The sequence below is a fragment of the Gossypium raimondii genome, chromosome 13 (genome assembly GCF_025698545.1).
Source record: "Gossypium raimondii isolate GPD5lz chromosome 13, ASM2569854v1, whole genome shotgun sequence".
NCBI classification, from domain to species: domain Eukaryota; kingdom Viridiplantae; phylum Streptophyta; class Magnoliopsida; order Malvales; family Malvaceae; genus Gossypium; species Gossypium raimondii.
The window spans coordinates 32,826,214-32,845,891 of record NC_068577.1 but is presented as its reverse complement, the minus strand read 5'-3'; the positions used below and the strand labels follow the sequence as shown (position 1 = coordinate 32,845,891).

Here is a 19,678-nt window from a genome sequence, read left to right as displayed (position 1 = left end):
GATTTGTCACCACAGAAGAGGCGAATCAAATAATTAAGGAAATCCATGATGGAGTATGTGGAGCACATAGTAGCGGACATATGATGGCAAGGCAAATCATGAGGGCTGGATATTTTTGGTTGACGTTGGAATGAGATTGTTTAAATTATGTCCAGAAATGTCATAAATGCCAGATTTATGCAGACATTATTAACGCTCCTCCTACAAATCTTCATGCCTTAGCACCTCATTGGTCGTTCTCAATGTGGGGCATGGATTTCATTAGCCCCATCTCAACGAAAGCATCAAATGGGCATCGCTTCATCTTTGTAGTGATTAATTATTTCACCAAGTGGGTCGAAGCAGCTTCATATGTTAATGCAACTCGATCGGTGATCTGTAAATTTTTGAAAAAAGTCATTTGTCGGTACAGTTTACCAGAAAGAATCATCTCAGATAATGCCAAGAACTTGAACAATGCCTTAATAAAAAAGGTTTGCACACAATTTAAGATCAAGCATCACAATTCTGCACCATATCGTCCAAAAATGAATGGGGCAGTCGAGGCATCAAATAAGAATATCAAGAAGATCATTTCCAAGATAATAGAAACGTATAAGGATTGGTATGAGAAACTCCCTTTTGCTCTCCATGCATACCGCACATCAGTAAGAACTTCGACTAGAGCTACTCCATTTTCATTAGTGTTTGGCATGGAGGCCGTTTTACCTATCGAGGTTCAAATCCCATCTCTACGAGTGTTGAAGAGAGATATGAGCAATAGAAAAGGGAGTAGAAAAAGCATTTCGAAATTGATTTATCAAAATTTTTAATCCAATGGATTTTGAACTTAATTGAGGAAAAGAGATTAGCAGCTTTATGTCATGGCCAGTTGTATCAGCAAACAATGATGAAGGCCTATAACAAGAAGGTGTGACCAAGGTAATTCAGAGAAGGGGATTTGGTACTAAAGAAGATTCTGCCATATGTTCATGATCATCGGGGAAAATGGACACCAAAATGGGAGGGACCGTATGTGGTGAAGAAAGCTTTCTCTGGTAGAGCATTGATTCTTGTTGAAATGGACGGAGACAAGATGTCGAGCCTGTAAATTCTAATCTAGTGAAAAAATACTTTGCCTTAAAACTAAGCTTGATTGTTCTTAAAGAGTTATTCACATTAAGTAATATTGGCTTTTTCTGTTTTGCTTTTCTTTGTGCATTACGTTTTAGGTTACGTTTTGCTTTGAAATCTTGCATTCTCCTTAAGGTTAATTACTTAATAAGGTAGCCATGTTCAAAATGACGAATGGCATTTTTGAAATATCCTTCACTTGAAGAAAATTTCATCCTCTGTTAACCACTTTGGGCCATCTTGTTTGTTCAAAATTAACCCTTGCCGAAGGATCACCCTCTACGTTGGAGGATAATTTTTGATGTTTTGGGTATAGTTTGATGATTTTACAACATTGTGAGACAAACATGAGATTATGCGCAAATCAAATTAAAAAGATGAGCACATTCCCAGGAACGACCTTTGTGATGAGATTAACCATATTTTGAACTGATAAATGATATTCTTTTGTTCTTCATGTCACTTGGAAAAAATATATCCCTTGACACCCTATTTTGAGCCTGATGTATCTTCTTTCTAAACCCTAATTAAATTCATCCATCGAACATCATGGATTGACAAGAAAGATCATGAAAAATGAAAGCAAAATTCCAAATTCTTGACCTCATTCTGAAAAAAGAAAAAAGAAGAAAGAAGAAATAGGGAAGGCGAATAAGAAACAAAAAGGAAAGGAAATAGGAATGAGTGAGAACGAAGAAACATGATTGAGAGATGGAAGGACCAATCAAAAATTCAAAATAACTCATTATGGTTTTTATACTCTTTCATATAATATATATTTTATCCTTGAAAATCTTTCTCTGATTGACCCTTAAGCCTCAGACCACGTTACAACCCTTAAAAGACCATTTTGATCAAATATGTTTGTTCAAATCAAGAAGTTAATCCTTAGAAAATTGTGATGTCTTTAAAAGCATAAAAGAGGGAGATAAACTCTAGGGTGAAAACTCAGAAATGAGTAGTCTAGAGAGATTTCTAAACAAAAAAGATATGAGATGCCCTAAAGGATAATGAAGATTTTCAAAAGAAATTTATCCTTCGGTATGAGCCCTGAAGTCATCTATTTGAGCCTATTTTATCCCTTTCTTTGGCACCCAAACTCGAGCCGACACTATAACCTTGGAACAAGTTCTAATTGCTCATGGCCAGTTTAAATTAGGGAATTAATCTACTTGGAGAATGTAAGAGTCTAAAGAAAGAAGATTTTGCCTAAATAAAAAGAACAACAAAACAACAAACCAAAAAAGAAACCAAAAAAATAAAAAAATAAAAAAAATAAAGAGAGAGCAAGAGAAAGGAACTATATTGAAGAATATTTACTTTAGGACACAATTTTGCAAAAGAGCATGGTACAGGGTTCATAGTCAGAACAGTCCAAAGCTTCACGAGAATTAACAAGTTGACTCTCGATGCAAGAAATTTATGTTTCAAGGGTCGATTTATTGAAATTTGTTGTACCAAGTTTGTTAATTGAATTATCATTTAAGAATTTAATTTACGAGTCATAAAATCAATTTGAAATTTGTTAAGGTGATATCCCATGAAATTTGATTTTCATGATCTGTTGTGTGTGGATAGGGATTTGATATTTTTCAACCTAAAAACATGATTCTCAAAATGATTATCTTTTATGAAAATTTCAAGAAAGGAAGAAAGGAAAGCATTCATTGCATTTAGAGGCCCAGGTGTAGAGGCCCATTTACTTGTAATTGCATTTAGAGATCCAGGTGTGGAGGTCCATTTACTTTTCGTTGCATTTAGAGGCCCAAGTGTGGAGGTCTGTTTACTTTTCATTGCATTTAGAGGCCTAAGTGTGGAGGTCCATTCACTTTTCATTGCATTTAGATATCCAGGTGTGGAGGTCCATTTACTTTTCGTTGCATTTAGAGGCCCAGGTGTGGAGATCCGTTTACTTTTCATTGCATTTAGAGGCGCAGGTATGGAGGTCCATTCACTTTTCATTGCATTTAGAGACCTAGGTGTGGAGGTCCATTCACTTTTCATTACATTTAGAGACCCAGGTGTGGAGGTCTATTTGCTTTTTATTGCATTTAGAGGCTCAGGCGTGGAGGTCCATTTGCTTTTCATTGCATTTAGAGACCCAGGTGTGGAGGTCTGTTTAATTTTCATTGAATTTAAAGGCCCAAGTGTGGAGGTCCATTTACTTTTCATTGCATTGTATATGAAGCCACAGGTGTTAGGTCTATTTACATTTCTTCTGCATTTTCATTTCAAAGATTTGGTTGTGAGGTCAATCTTGTTTCACTCTTCATGTTTTGATGATTTGGTATCTATTTTTCTAGTTTTAGATAACGCAATATGTTTTGATCAATTTCGATTTTGGGAATTGCAAAAATCTGTTATTCATTTTACTGCGATGTTGAATGGGATTTGATAATGGTTAGGTATCTATGTCTTTGTACGTTCCTTGGTACGCAAGCCACGAATAAAAATGGGTAGCTGTAGACACCCATTTTGTCCAAGCCCATTTGGAGGCCCATTTAATTTTTTGTTCTCTCTTGGGTTGTTCAAAGCCCACTTTGTTTTGGTCTATTTGAGACCTTTATTTATTTTTTTCTCTTCTTTCCTTTTTGGACCTATCAAAGGCTCAAATTATTATTATTATCATCACTACTACTATTATTATTAAATATCATTATTATCATTTTTTACAAATAAACAAGATTAAAAAATAATATATATACTTGAAATGAAATGAAAGAAAAAAAGAGAGGAGAGTTTTCATTATTTTTGTTCTTAAAAAAAAAGGTAAAAAAAAAACACAACAACTACAAGCATTCTATTTTTTTTCTTTTCTTCTAATTTTTTTGTCATTGACATGTCCTGAGGGATCGGGTTTTGGGCTCAGATGAAGGGGATGTCACCGGACCGTCGGTCCTCCACCCTTAGGAGCCCTCAAAAATCTCGCTTTTTCCCTCCCTTTTCTAAAACAAATTTTCTTTTTTTAAAAAATGTTTGATTTTGGGAAAAGTTTTGATTTTTTTTAAAAAAAAAGAAAGTTTAGATTTTAAAAATAAAATTTGTTTTTTTAGTCTTTTAAGGAAAGTTTAAAATTTTAAAACAATTTTTTATTTTTTCAACTATTTCAAAATAAAATTTTTAATCTTTAAGAAATATAGTTTTTTTAAAGGAGAAAGTTTAGATTTTGAAAAAAAAATCTGTTTTTTAAGTCATTTTAAAGGAAAGTTTAAAATTTTAAAACAAAGTTTTGATTTTTTTAACTATTTCGAAATAATTTTTTGAGTTTTAAGAAAAGTAATGACTTTTTTCTAAAGAAAACTTTGATTTTGTAAAAAACAAAAATTTTTTGGCCACCGTACATGGCGACTCCACCATTGAAGGCCGGAGAGCCGTTGGGCTCTACGGTGGTGGAGCCATGGCCAACATAGAATGAGGAAGATAAAGAGGAAGAGGTTTTTTTTTTTCTTTTGAAAAAATTGAGGGTAAAATGAAAGAATAAATAGTTTTTTTTCATTTACATGTGCCAAAAATGGGTAATTTATTTCCACTCCCTTACTTTTTAAATTTACAAAAAATACCCTATTTTTTTGCAACACCGCCTTCATTCTCTAATCTATTTACACCCGTAACCCTTTTATTTTTTCAAACACTCAATTTAATCCAAAATTTTAAAATTAAAAGCAAATTAATTGTTACATCAGTCCTCTATCTTCCATACATTTTAAAACACATTCCCTTACATACATTTTAATATTATTTATTTATGTTACTTTGATTCTTTTATTGTATTATGAATAAGGTGTATTATTGTTATTATTATTATCATCATGTTAAGGTCTTATTTATTTATTTTATTTAATCTTTCTTTTTATTACTGCTATTCGAAAGAGTTTTAACTTTTCATCAACTTTAGCCAATTTAATTAATTTTCCTATTTTATTACTATTTGTTTTAAAATAGAAAACTTTAGGTCATTTTTCCATCTTATAATTGCTAACATGAAGTTAGTTAAGTAAGTGTTATATTTTACTGAAACCATAAGGTTTTTATATTTGGATTTAGGTTAGTCCTTAAGATCTTACCTACCATTTACCTTAGAAAATTATAAATAATATGTAGGATTTTTTAAGGTTTTAAAGTAATTTTAAAATATCATATAGGATTAGAATCTTAAGTTAATATGTAAATATTCTTTAGGACTTTATTCAAGATTAAAACTAAAAATTTTTGTAGGTGAATTGTAAATCATGAGTAGGTCTTTCTAAGTATTTTATTTTAGAAACATTTTTAAAAAGCTAATAAATGTTATTTAAGATTTATTGTTTTAGGATTTTGACAAATTTAAATCTTAGATCAAGAATTTTAAAGTAAGATAAATCATAAACCCGACATAGAATAATTTTGTTAAATCTTGATAGGTTCAACATTATTAATTAAATAATAATAATAATAATAATAATAATAATAATAATAATAAAGGATCGAATAAGTTATAGATGGATTTTAATATTTCTCTTGATTCATTATTAATTTCTATTTTTTAAATTCTAAAATAGAATTAATTTTTGGAATTGAAGGTATTTTACTAGAATTAGTTAGGTATCCTTTAGGATTCCCATTAAAAGTAAAAATCTTTAATTTAAGTTTCAAATTAAATAAGTTTTGTGAACACATCTTAATTGAGTTACAAATAAACCGGAGGCATTTTCTTTAGAATTTTTATTTAAGATTTCCATAAGATTTTAGCCTAAATTAAGACATTAATATGCTTAAATAAAATAAAAACCTAGCTCCTAAGACCTCGTGGGACTATCCCCGGATAGGCGTTTTGGGGGTGCTATAATCTTCCCCACACGTAACCGTACTCCCGAACCCAAAATTTGGTGATAAGATTGAGTCTAGATTTTTTCGATTTTTCGTACTATTAATTCTAGACTTTTAGACAATAGGTGGCTAACCAACCTAGCCCTAATTGGTTAGTGGCGACTAGAGGTGAGCAAAATTCGATTCGATTCGAAAAAATTTTAAAAAAATTCAAATTTTGAGTTAATTGAATCAAGTTATTCGAGTTAACTCGAAACAGAAATTTTAGATTTCGAGTTCGAGTCGAGTTGAATTTTACAATTTTAGTAACTTGAATAATTCAAATAACAAATTAGTATAAATACCCTTTTGGTCCTTATCAATTTTTAAAATGAGCAAATTGATCTCTATCTTAACAAAATTACAAAAAAATCAAAATAATTTTCAAAAATTGAAAATAATTTTAAAATTTAAAATATTTATAAAAATTCTAAAATTTGTTTTTAATTATAAATTTTAAAAATAAAAATATAAAAAACTTGAAATTTTAAAATTTTAAAAATTTTATAAAATAATAATTTTGGAATCTAAATAAGTGATTAATGATTCAAGTTTATCATACTAAAATATCTTTTATTATTATTATGCTTTAAAAAGTTTTCAAATATATATGGTTTCAAATTTATGTGCTCTAACATGGAAATAGTTATATTGTAACAAGATTTTAATTTGACATTATCAATTTTTCTAATTTAACTCGAACAATTTCACTCGATTTGACTGAATGCTCACACTTAATTCGAGTTATTCGAAAATCCAAATAAGAAAAGGCAAAACTACGCCGTTTAGATAAATGTTTACCTAGTAGTCTTACTTTCCTTCCCGAATCGCCCACTTTCCCTTTTTTTCCTTTACTCAATAATCGATCCATATAAATGCAACATTAAGTATAAATAATAAGCTTTGTTAACTCGACTCAAAATTTTTTTACTCGATTCGACTTGATTCAAAAAATTCAAATTGAATTCAGTTGCTAAAATAGAATTCGTCAACTCAACTAACTCAAAATTTTTTGACTCAATTCGACTCAAATTGATCGAATACTCACCCTTAGTGGCGACTCTACGTAAATTTAGGCCTTCCATGTCTAGCATTGCTTACTAGGCCCCTTTACCCTTATGTAGGAAACGTTATGACAAACATTTCAATATAATTGAACAATCAATTAATCAAGCATAAACATGAACTTAAGCTAACAAATAACTAACCAACCAACCATCAAACAATTTAGCACATAATCAAACTTAAATTCCAAACAAACATTTTATCAAACACATGGTAGGCATAAAATAAAAGTAAAGAGTTTGAGAAAATGCTCATTTAATTGATTGGAATTTGATGAAGCCCAAGAGTTTGATCCTCTCCCTTTTACATAGTCTTCAACAAGAAGAAATAAAACAATAAAAAGAAAATCTATTCTAAAAAGAAAAGAGAAAGCCTAATTTAAAGAAGTGAAAAGAAAAGAAAAACCCTAATCTAAAACTATGAAAACCTAAGAAGAGTGTTCAGCCACCAAAATCTCTGAAAACAAACGCTTATAAATTTGTATTTATAGCCTACAAACATTTAACCTAGCATTGACCATTATGCCATTAAATGAAAAATAGACTTAAACTTGTTGGACATAAAATTGCCCCGACAATTTTTTTCTCTCGTTAGGTAGTGGTATCGCAATACCTAGGCTTGGGTATCAAGATACCCATAATAGTCTTAAGATTGAGAGTCTTGCGGATCTCGGTATCGTGAAACCCATTACTCGGTATCGTGATATCTCTGTAGTTGGCCTCAATTTCTTTCACTTTAGCACTGTTAGGGGTATCACGACTTTCATGCCTTGATATAGCGATACCCCCTTTTAAGTGATATTTTTTTCATGTTTGGGCCATTATCAGCTCCCTACACCACTTAATCTCACTCTTAGGTTCCCTATGGTATGATTAGCCAATCTGGGTCTAAAAAATGGTATAAAACTAACAAAAGCAATTTATTAACAACAAAAGTAAAAATCAAAAAAAGAAAAGAAAAGACACATAATTTACTTGAGAATAAGCTCTTTAAATGTAATGGAGAGCCTGATTTGATTTATCAAATTATGACAGATCACATACCAAGTCACTTAACTATGATATAACATATACATACCAACTTATACTACTTGTATGATGTCCAAAAGATAATATACATAACCTACGTACATGCTAAATAAGCTAGTGTGTGTACATAACCAAAATGGTTCGAAGTGTAGCAAATATATTAGCTTTAGTATGACTTCGATGATGCAAGGTTCAACAACAATCTTCATGAGTCGATCCACAACTTACAAAAGGAAAAAAAAATCACACGTTAAGTGTTATAACATGCTTAGTGGTGTACCAAATAAAATCCATTTTAGCCATTTTTTCTTTATTATCAAATATTGAGGTTATAAAATACAATTAGTGAATTAGCCAACTTTGTATACCTATTTAAAACCATCACCAATTCTTATCTTATTGAAATTGTTATTACTCACTTCCTAGGAGTATTTGATCTTGTTCCTATACTCAATTATATCATTAGATCTTGCCTTAGTTATACCTTTTATATTACGAGTTCCAAGTTTATCTAGCACTTACTTAAGCCATACCAATTTCATGTTTTTTACCATACTTAGCATAGTCACTAATCAATTCGCTTATACTCTTGTTATCCATTAACAATCTCATTTATCACTATTTACTCATATACCAATTTTTACAACTTATACAAGTGTTTATTCCTTAGCTTATTATCCAAATCCTTTATCTATACATATCATTCTAATGGTAATAACATATTTCAGTATCAAAATCAATCATTTTTACAATTCAAATCGTAGCATTAGTAAAATACAAAAGAATTTTGGAGTCGGATATATAGGAATACATACCTATCTAATATTGAGGTTGCTGGGAATTTCTCTCACAACCATCCAATACAAAGATATCTTGGGAATTGCCAATCACAATCATTTGGTGGTGAGATTTCTAAACACACCCATCTAGTACAAAGATAAGGAGTTTTTAACAATCAATGATCATATGCAGTACTACTAACCTTATTGGCATGCTAACTATATATAAAACTAATTCCTACCAATTTTATTAGGTCATTTTACAATATCTCAAGGTTTCTCATGTTAAGAACATAATCACATTATTTTTATTTTTGCATAGCATGCTCACTTATAATGCATCAAATGCATAAGGGGGTCACAATATTCAAGTGTTTTAATCCATTAATCACACATTACTTCACTTAAGCTCATATTCTTCATATACAATCAAACACTTGAAGGCATCATGTTTAACACATATTTTGCTAATGGCTCATTTGTTCATTCTTCCTATTAACCTCACAGAATTCATATTTTTCATATTTTCATTACAAGTCATGTTCTTTCATAGCTTCACTTTCCAGTAACTTGCCTCTTTTAAATCCTTAACCACTTAAGCATTTTACCATTGAACCAATGATATCTATTATATCTCCATACATAATATAATGTCGTAACACTCATCACATATCACATTATAAACTTGTTAAGCTATTAGCCAATTTTAATTAACTCACCTTAACTAAGTGTCTATTCAATTTTTAGTTTTCATGCCATTTATCATGCTTGTTAACCATATGACTTGGTCGTTTAATCAAGTAAAAGGTAAAGGGGAATTTATGGAGCACTTTCCAAATCTCCAAGCTTTGCAAGAGAGGGTAAACCTTCAATCACCCATTCACTTACGGACTTTATCATTTCCCTTGCTTTTTTCACTTTTCTCTACAATTTTCTCTTCACAAAACACATGTACAAAAATAATCAACAATCATACCAGAGTAGATAACTTGAAGTATAACAACAACTATATAATTTATACATGAATGTAACTTAACCAAATAACTTTTGTAACACCCTATACCCGGCTCGGTCACCGAGCCTGAATATTAGGATGTAACCACCGTCACACATCACATACATTAGCATGGTCTCATTATTAAGCAAACATCTTCCATTTTAGCTTTCGTAATAATTATAAGTCATACGTATTCCAATCGTCATTAAAACATGCTAAACATTTATTAAGCGAACTTAAAATGAGAGTTAAACATGATTATAGACCACTAAATAGAAATTCTAAATTATTCACGTAGGTATCGATACTGAATAAAATGTATCGATATTTCTCTCAAAAGCTATCGATATTGTTTTGAAAATCGATACCAAAATAGCATTCTGTTTCTCATTTAAAATCAAAATATTAGAAATTATCGGTACATTTTATAAAGTATCGATTATTTTACCTCGAGTATCGATACCTGTGATATGGTATCGATACCAAATTACGTTCTAACTTTATGCACTTTAAAAAATCATGAAGGTATCATTTTTAAAACACGAATATCAATACCTCTGCTTTAGACCACAAAAATTCAACAATTTAAGGCATATAATCCGTTCAAAATAATAACTACTCAACATGCAACTTTTACCTTATCAAGTAATTACCAAAATGACCACAATAACGATTCAATCATCGAAAACATGTCTGAGTAAGCAAATGATATAAAAATAACAATATCCATAAATCCTAAGAACAAATAAGCTATGAAAGTTATATATCAAAACATTATGGCAAAGTTCATGCAACAGTTTTACCATATTATTCAACATCCACTAACCATACATACAATTCATGGCACTTCAACATAACAAATATTCAAACCAAAACAATATCAATGAAATAATTATAACATCTAAAACTAAACCCATAAAATATCATGAGGACCACAGAATAATCGATCAAAGTCTATAATTATAACATCTATCAAAAGTACTAGAAAACTAAACCCATAAAATTTCATGAGGACCACAGTAATAATCGATCAAAGTATAACCACATTGCCTTATCCCCACGGTTCAAAAAAAAGTATTAATACCACCTATGCATATACTAAAGCCTAATTTGGATCACTTTCTTGGTATCCCCGCACTGCTCACACCGCAAACACGAAATATCTACAATGGTTAGAGAGAATGGGCTTAAACAAGCTCAGTGAATGTCAGAGTAACCACAAAATATACACAAGATCAAAGGTTAAACAAGAGCATACTACAACACGTTCACAACTATATTCTAACCAAGTCACAATAACATATTTACGCTTCATTAAATCATAAAACTAGCATATACTCTCACGTACAACTACATTAAACTTATATACAAATATTTCATTTTACAATAATTCATCAAGACTGAAAATCGTATACGTGCTTTAGTAACTCACAAGTCTAGCTTATATATGCACATGTATTCACAAGTTAAATGAAAATGACCCAAACCACAATTACATATGCAATTTACTATGAGAACATACTAACATTTTCATGAAACTTAAATAGACTCATTTAGCATATTATTTACTTGTTTATGCATCCATCTCACATCGTATTATCATAATAAATAAGATCACATTTAAACAATAATTTGGCACTTGAGGCTTTGAAACATAAAAGTGGGCTCTATCACCACACATTGGATACACGGATCTCCAACACACCAAATGACTCATTAAGTCAAACATATCCCAAAAGTGTAGCACATAGCTAACACTTTCCAATACACCAATACATCCCGGTGAATGGAGCTTAACTCACATTCCTTTATCTCTCCAAACTATCTCGGGGCCTCAATGTCTAAATCACAAAACACAAAGGTGAGTACTCATAATCCTATGGTATGCCAAATATATCCAACGATTTCAAAAGATCACAAGGCCAAAATATCCACAATTACACATTTTTAATTATTGATTTAATGCACATCATCTCTGTTCATATTCATCAATTTACATAAAAAAAAACTTGTACACAATGCATGCTTATCGAATTCACATTTAATTGCACTTTAAGTGCCACAATAATGGTCATTGAGCCATCACATATATCACATACAACTATTCTCACATATTACCTGTCATAATAATCACATTCCACAATTCAGCACATAAATACTTACCGAAATTTTGCTCGCTTTCGCTATATATTTGCATTATTATCATATCATTATCATTGTCATTTGACATGTATATCACGCCCACAACACAACACAATTCACAATAGTCATCACACATGTCTCATATCACAATATCGCATCAATAATAATTAATCCATAATTATTCACATAATAATATAATTTGCCAAAATAAAGCAAGGTAAATATAAAGCTTACACTCGGAACTTAGGATAGGGGTTTAGGTTATTCCTAAGCTCCAATTAACACTATGAATAATGTCTATAAGTAACGATTCCAAACACTCACCGTTCACGTTTTTGCCTAATCGCCGAAAGTTTAAACTAGCATTTCCTTACCTTTATCTTTACTCGTTGAAGGTCCTAACAATTCTGAAGCTTCAAAAAGGTAAATCACACAACAACAAAATCAACAATCAAACAAAGACTCACTTGAAACAATCAAAACACAAACCTAAGCTAAATTCTCTTGTAATCGAAACCTTCGACATAACAAACTTGAAATTCAAATATATCAGTTTATACTATTTTTTTTTTGCCTAAAATGAATTCCATTCATATAATTATTCACCTATAACAGATTCTCAACCTTTAAACTACGCAAAACTACCCAATTCATGGTATCAAAATTTTTTGACATGTTATGGCAATTTTCACGAAAATTCATTAAATCCTTAGAAATCCTTAATGAAACTTCAAAGTAATTTTAGAAACCTTCTAATCACATCAAAAATAATTGAAAAGCACTTTGAAACCACGTCTTTATTCAAAATCTCGAAATCCACCATTAATAACCCAAATTTTCGCTTTTATTTGAAACATGCGATTGAATGGCTAAAAAATCTATTTAAAAGACTAGATAACATTAAAAACAAGACTAGATAACATTAAAAACTAGTAAGGAATTGAATCGTTACCTTCGATGGAAGAAAAACAAACTTTTGGTTAAAAACCCCAAAAACCCACAAGCTTGAGAGATGGCAAATTAATGGTGTTTTGGGTGTTTTTCTTGAAGTTCTATGGAGATTTATGGCTTGAGTGATGATAGAAATTAATATATTAAAGTTTAAGAATCAAAATTGTGTAGGAAGAGCTTTTGAAAAACAAGGAATGACCACAAAAACAAAGCCTGAAAAAACTAACGTAAACATGTAGGTGGGGGAAATATTAGGTTGATTTTTAAAATTTGGTTTAATTGCCTTATAAATACTCAAAATTTAGATCATTTTACAAATCAGTCCTTATTTTAAAATTGAAATTCGTTTCAATAATATTTTCAAAAATTGATTTAATCTTCTAAAAGCTATAGACGAAAACATTTATGGTTCCTTATGCTATGAAATTCCCAAGCACACTAGAGTTAAAATCCCCATTTTACCCTCGAAACTTCTAGGCCCAATTTTGGGGTGTGACAACTTTCTTACTTCACTATCTTAACACTTCCACCTGAAGAACTTAACTTCTAATTTACAAATTGCTTCAATTCAAACATCTAACTTATAGGTATTAGATTCTAAGAGAGCTTGGTGACAAGATTTGACCATGATGTTTAATAAAAACTCATGAATTTTGTGCAGAATAGCTTACGATTTGCAAGGGTTCTCCACTTCTCTACACTTAGCTAATTATGTGAAGAAGGAAAAATTTAGAAACCTTCTCCACTTTTCCATTATCAAGTCTCATAAGTTCCAACTTATTTTGATAAATGGTTAGACTCAAGTCCTACTAAATTAATGGTAATCCAATGGCTTAAAATCCATCTCATATTCCCTAATTTTATTTTTTTGGTGAAAAATGATAAACAAAATTACAACTTAAAAACTACTAGGAGACTCTAAAAGCTTTGTGTTGTTGGATAGCCATAACCACCAAATTAGGAGGTACTTAAAAGATCTGAAGGGAAGTCTGCCAAGAGAGACTAATCTTTGCCAATTGATCTACAATTAAGTTACACTCCCTAGGAACATACTTAATTTCCCACTAACCTTTAGAGCGCAAAAACCGTTTAACTCTTCTGAGCAAGGTAATATCGGAGTCCACTGATTCCTTAAGAATCCTGACTTTCTTGTAGCTCTTACTTAATAAAATGAGAATTCTATCAAGAATACCCCAAAGTTCTGCATCCAAAAGCGAACATCTGCCCAAATAATGATTCAAACCCAAAATCCAATTGGCAACCAGATCACGAACCATGCCACCCGCAGAAGCATTTCCGGAAGCTCTAGCCACTACTCCATCAGAAAATAAATAGACCCAATTATCTTCACAATGATAGTGAATTTCCAAATTGGGTGAATTAGGCTTGATCCAAAATTTCAAATTGTTAACCCAACACAGAGAGTTTTTCATAACATCATAAGCTGTCCAATTGATGTTTTAGAAGATGAAAATATTCATGTTCTTCCAAATTCTCCAAGCAATTAACCCAAATAAGCATGACCAAGTAATTCCCTTATCCTCCATCTTAAAATGACAACAAAGATTAGTGGAAAACCAAATTTGAAAGGAATAAGAAAAAAACCTAGGTTGTTTCTCGGAGGGACTACAAGCATCCAAGCTTCCTTAACTGTTGAACAATCTCAGAGAACATGCATAATGTCCTCAGTATCCTGACCACATAGAAGGGGCGCACTATTTTGCCCAATTCCTCTCCTAGCGCGTTCTGAATTAGTAAGAAGCCTCTGCTGCTTGGCCACAAGCCAAAGAAAAAGACGGACTCTCTGTGGGCCTTGATATTTCCAAATAGGCTTCCAAATATCATCTTTAAGACTCCAAGAATATTTTTTTAAAACCCAGTAAGCACTACGAATAGAAAAAGACCCTGAACTAGATTGAGCCCCAATGATCCTATCCTCACCACTAGTAGAATGAAGACGGGAAATACTTACTATACGCTTTATCATGTCATCAGGTAGCCAAATACGAAGCAAATCAACATTCCAAGAACCATCAAGAAGAACCTAATCCCTCAAAGTACTCTCCAAATCAAGGCTTGCATGAGCTGAAACATAAGAAAAAAGAAGGCCAACATGTGGTACCCAAGAATATTTCCAACCACGAATTGTACAGCCATCACCTACAAACTACATGTGATTCCCACAAAAAAGGGGGCCACACCTTTGAGAGGGAACGCCAAAGATGAGAGCATTGATTTCTGTGAATAGAATCTAGAAGCTAATTCTTCCAGCCATATTTCAAGCGAAGGACATGAACCCATAAAGCGTCTTTTCTAGAGACTAGGTTGAACCCAATTTTCATAAGGAATGGATTATTTTGGTCTTGAAGGTGCCGAAACCCAAGGCCCCCACGAGACCTAGGCTGACAAATGGACTCCCATTCTACCAGGGCTATTTTTGGATATCCAGCAGAACTACCCCAAATGAATTGCCTTGCAATCCTCTCTATCTCATCACACACAACTTTTAGGATTAACAAAGACTACATGAAATAGTTTGGAATAGCTAGGAGAACAGATTGGGTGAGAGTGACACGTCCCGTAAAGGAGAGTTTTCTAGCTTCCCAATTTTGAAGTTTATGCCTCACTTTATCAACCACAAAATTCAGAGTACTTTTAGTAACACATTCATGAAAGAAAGGCACCCCAAATAACTTCCTAGATTAAGAACTTTCAGGAACCCAAAAAACTGGCTAAACTAGTCACACAATCTATTATCAACACCTTTGGAGAAATACATGTTACTCTTTCTCGCGCTGATTTTATGCCCAGAAAAGTCACAGAAGTGCTTAAGGATTTGCTTTAACAAAAAAAACTTATTCCAGCTTCGCTTTGCCGAAAATGACAAGGTCATCAGCAAAAAAAAAAAAGAGATAAGGCCGGCCCCGACCTAGATAACCGAATCGGATGCCACCTACCAGCTGTGATTTTTAAGCAAATAATATGGCCTAACCATTCCATGCAAAGAATGAAAAGATAAGGCGATAAAGGACACCTCTGTCTAATCCCTCTCATAGGCTTAAAGGACTAAGACGGAACTCCATTCCATAATATCTGCATAGAAGAAGAAGAAATTGCAACCATAATCACCTTTCTGAGGAACTCAAGAATCCCAACTGCTACTAGAGACGCATCAATAAAATCCCAACTAATCCTATCATAGGCTTTCTCTAGATCCAACTTGATGGCCATCCAATTTCTACCAACTCTCCTACTATGCTTTGAATGAATGAATTCTTGTGCAATAATGACATTATCAGAAATGTTACGACCAGAAATAAACCCCACTTGCTCAGGTGATATATAATTCGAAAACACCACTTTAAGTCTATTAGCGATCACCTTCATCACCAACTTATACAACAACGAACAAAGACTAATTGGCCAAAATTGACTGAAATCCTTCGATCGATCTTTCTTCAGAATAAGCACAATTAGAATGTTGGTAAGAGCTTCCTCAATTCTATTACCAGCAAAGATTCCCTAAACCCATTCACAAACTGCCCCTCCAACTGAGTCCCACTGACTTTGGAAAAAATACGCATGGAACCCATCACTTCCCAGAGCTTTCAACGAAGCCATGTCAAAAAGGGCCTTCTTTATCTCTTCATTTGAAACTGACTTTTTAAAGAAATTGATATCATGCTCCTTAAGGTGGGGAAAGATATTAGAGGGAAGTTCACTCATGGGGGTTGGGATTTTACCATACAATCTCTCAAAGAACCTGATGGCCTCATTACTAAGAATATTCTGATCAGAACCCCACTCCCTGCTACTAATGTGTAAGGCCATACTACGATTAAATTTCCTTTGCACTGTACAACTATAAAAGAAATTAGTATTGCGATCCCCAAACTAGAGCCAACACACCTAGCTTTTTCCCTCCAAAAAGTTCCTCAAGGGTTAAGCACACTTTCCAATTCATCTCGAACCTCCATCTCCAAGTTAACTAACCTATTGGAGGTCGACTGATCCATCGCCTTTTGAATGCTTGCAAGCAATCTCATAAGGTGTCTTTTGTGTGTGCCTATAAGCCATATACGGACCTGCTCCATTCTTTGACATGTGAGGTAAAATTGGATAAAGAATCAGCCATGTTACCTGAAAACCTCCACTTACTAGAGACCAAATCTTTAAAATTCGTATGCTTTGTCCATCCTACAAGAAACCAAAAAGGTCTCCCTTTGGGAATACTGAATTCAGGATTAGTTTTTAGAAGGATGGGCCTATGATCTGATTTAATGCATAGAAGATGATAAATGAGACTATGCGGAAAGGATGAAATCCAAGTATCATTAGTTAATGCTCGATCTATCCACTCGTGCGTATTACCTCTTTGCCAGGTAAAGGAGGGTCCTATGAATCCAAGGTCCTGCAAATTACATCTATTACCAGTAGAGCAATCACTTTTTTTATCCTTAGGTGAGAGGATAGCATTAAAGTCACCCATAATCAGCCAAGGTAAAGGATCGTGAGGTAAAACCTCCATTAAATCAGTCCAAAGAGACTTCAGCTTAATTCTCTCAAGACTACCATACACAAAAAAGATGAAAAAAAAAGGAATTAGTGTGAGTACTGCCATGAACACAAAGAACCATGAACTGGGGATGATTATGAGTAATGCTAATGCAAATATTATCCTTCTAACCAACCCAGATGCCACCTGTAAAACCAATAGACTCAATGCGGTGAGAAAAGTCAAAACCCAATTTATCAATAATAGAATTAGCTTTTTTACCACTAACTCTTGGTTTCAGCAGACACGCTATATCCGGTTTATGCTTAAAATTATACTCACGAAAAATGCAGAGAAATTTACTACTTGCACAGCCTTGACAATTCCAAGAAAAAATTGATAAATTTAAATCCATGATAAAAAATAAACAAGAAAAGAATTAAAAAAACCCAAGAAACATTACTGTCCATAGCTTTAATAATCATTCCTGAATTCTTTTACCAGCACCTGGGTCAATTGAACTCGAATCAGCACTTCGTAATGCGGAAACAGACTGAGCCAACCTAGACATAGAATCACTCAAAGAAATTTTAGAAGAATTTTCAATTTTAAAATTATTCCCTTTCCCATGTGTAATTTTTTTTATTTTCCTTGTAGCCCGAAAGCCCCCATCCTTACTCCCTAATATTTTCCCCGAACTCTGAATTTTATTAACACCCGAAGCTGAAATAGTGACCCCTCAATTGAGCACCATCAGTTGAATCTTTCTCTTTAAACAAAATAGCAGTATGTCTATTGGGGTTTAAACCACCAAGGGAATCAACTACCTGAACTTCGACTGACTCTGACAACGAAGAAGTTGGCTTGGTTGACAGAGCTGGGCCACCATCTTCACTCACCTCCTGACCTACGAAATTAGATTAAAGCAAGAAACAGTCATTGGTGTTCAATTGGAATGGTTAGTGGAAGCTTTAAAAATCTCAGCACCAGTCGAAACTTTAAAAGCAGAATCATTGAAAAAGGGAAAGAACTCCCTGATTCGTTATTTTGAAGAGCAAACTCTGTGTAATAAAGGTCCAACACGCCATTGGGCTGATTCATTGAGCTAATCGATGGGTCCATAACAACCTTGAGAGCTGTGGATCCGACTATTCCAATATCAAAAGCAGGCTCAACAGGTGTTCAGCCCGCTAAGGCATTTACTTCTAGATTTCTCCTTTGTGGGTTTAAAAGCCCATCGCCTTGATCACTTATTCTATCTCCCACCGATTGCTCAATCCTCATTGACTCAGGGTTACCCCGTGTCTTAAACCCCTGTTGCGCAACATTCTCTCCAACCTTTAATTTATTCTTAAAACCAGCCAACTTTCGAGTATCTTCCTTATTTAACTTATCTTCTAGATCAACCAAAACTTCCATATTAACTAGAGAATCAAATCAGGAACCCGATTTTCCTTTCTCCATAAAATCCATTTTTTTAACATTATTATTCCTAGAATTATGCCTTACTTTCCTTTTGACCACCATCCATTGCTCGTAAATAGTGCCTTCCCTTCCACTTACAGCCTTTGTCAGAGTAGTACCCTTCTGATCCTTCCTCACTGCCAAATTCGATTGCGGCGAAGCACACAGCACTTTGGTATGTCTGTACTTCCTGCAGGTAAAGCAAATCGTAGGCAGTGCTTCATACTCAACTTTCTTATGTATACCATTCACAAGAACTTAAGCGATCAGAAGCTTGTCCAGGTTGACATAAGCAGCCATCCTGGCGAAGCGGCCTCTAATTCTACTGTCGATATTGAAATCTAACCAAACAACCTTTCCAATGGTCTCTCCTATTTATTCAAGAATTTTCATTTTGTATAGAGACCCTAAGAGGCCTAGTAACCGTATCCAAGCCATCATCATGCTTGGGTATGGTTGTAAGGGGTTTAATTCTTTGGTCCAAGGTTGAACAGTCAGATACTGACCTTAAATCAGCCAAGGACTCTACGACGGAACTTTTGCATAGTCATCGGTGGACTAAAATTTAGCCAGAAATTATCCATTCTCTATGTCCATTAGAAGGAAAGGCTTGGAGGGATTCCATAATCTACTGATTCGATTATTTAAAGCCCCATACCCAATATTCCTACCAAGTAATTTCAAAACAACCGTGTGTTCCATTTCTTTGAATAAGATTTGTCGAATCCTCTCTGAGAAATCAATAGCAGGTATTCCATTAACAATGGATCTGTGAATATCTCCTTCCAAAAATTCCAAA

At 33.1% G+C, this 19,678-nt stretch overlaps 1 long non-coding RNA gene across 1 annotated transcript; it reads right to left on the bottom strand.

Moving 5' to 3' along the window:
* Positions 1 to 7,992: 7,992 nt before the first annotated feature.
* LOC128036003 (uncharacterized) lies at positions 7,993 to 18,443 on the bottom strand. The gene is made up of 2 exons (XR_008192753.1): positions 8,867 to 18,443; positions 7,993 to 8,274 (listed from the first exon to the last, which is right to left on the bottom strand). It is a non-coding gene; the product is annotated as an uncharacterized LOC128036003 (long non-coding RNA).
* Positions 18,444 to 19,678: the final 1,235 nt, after the last annotated feature.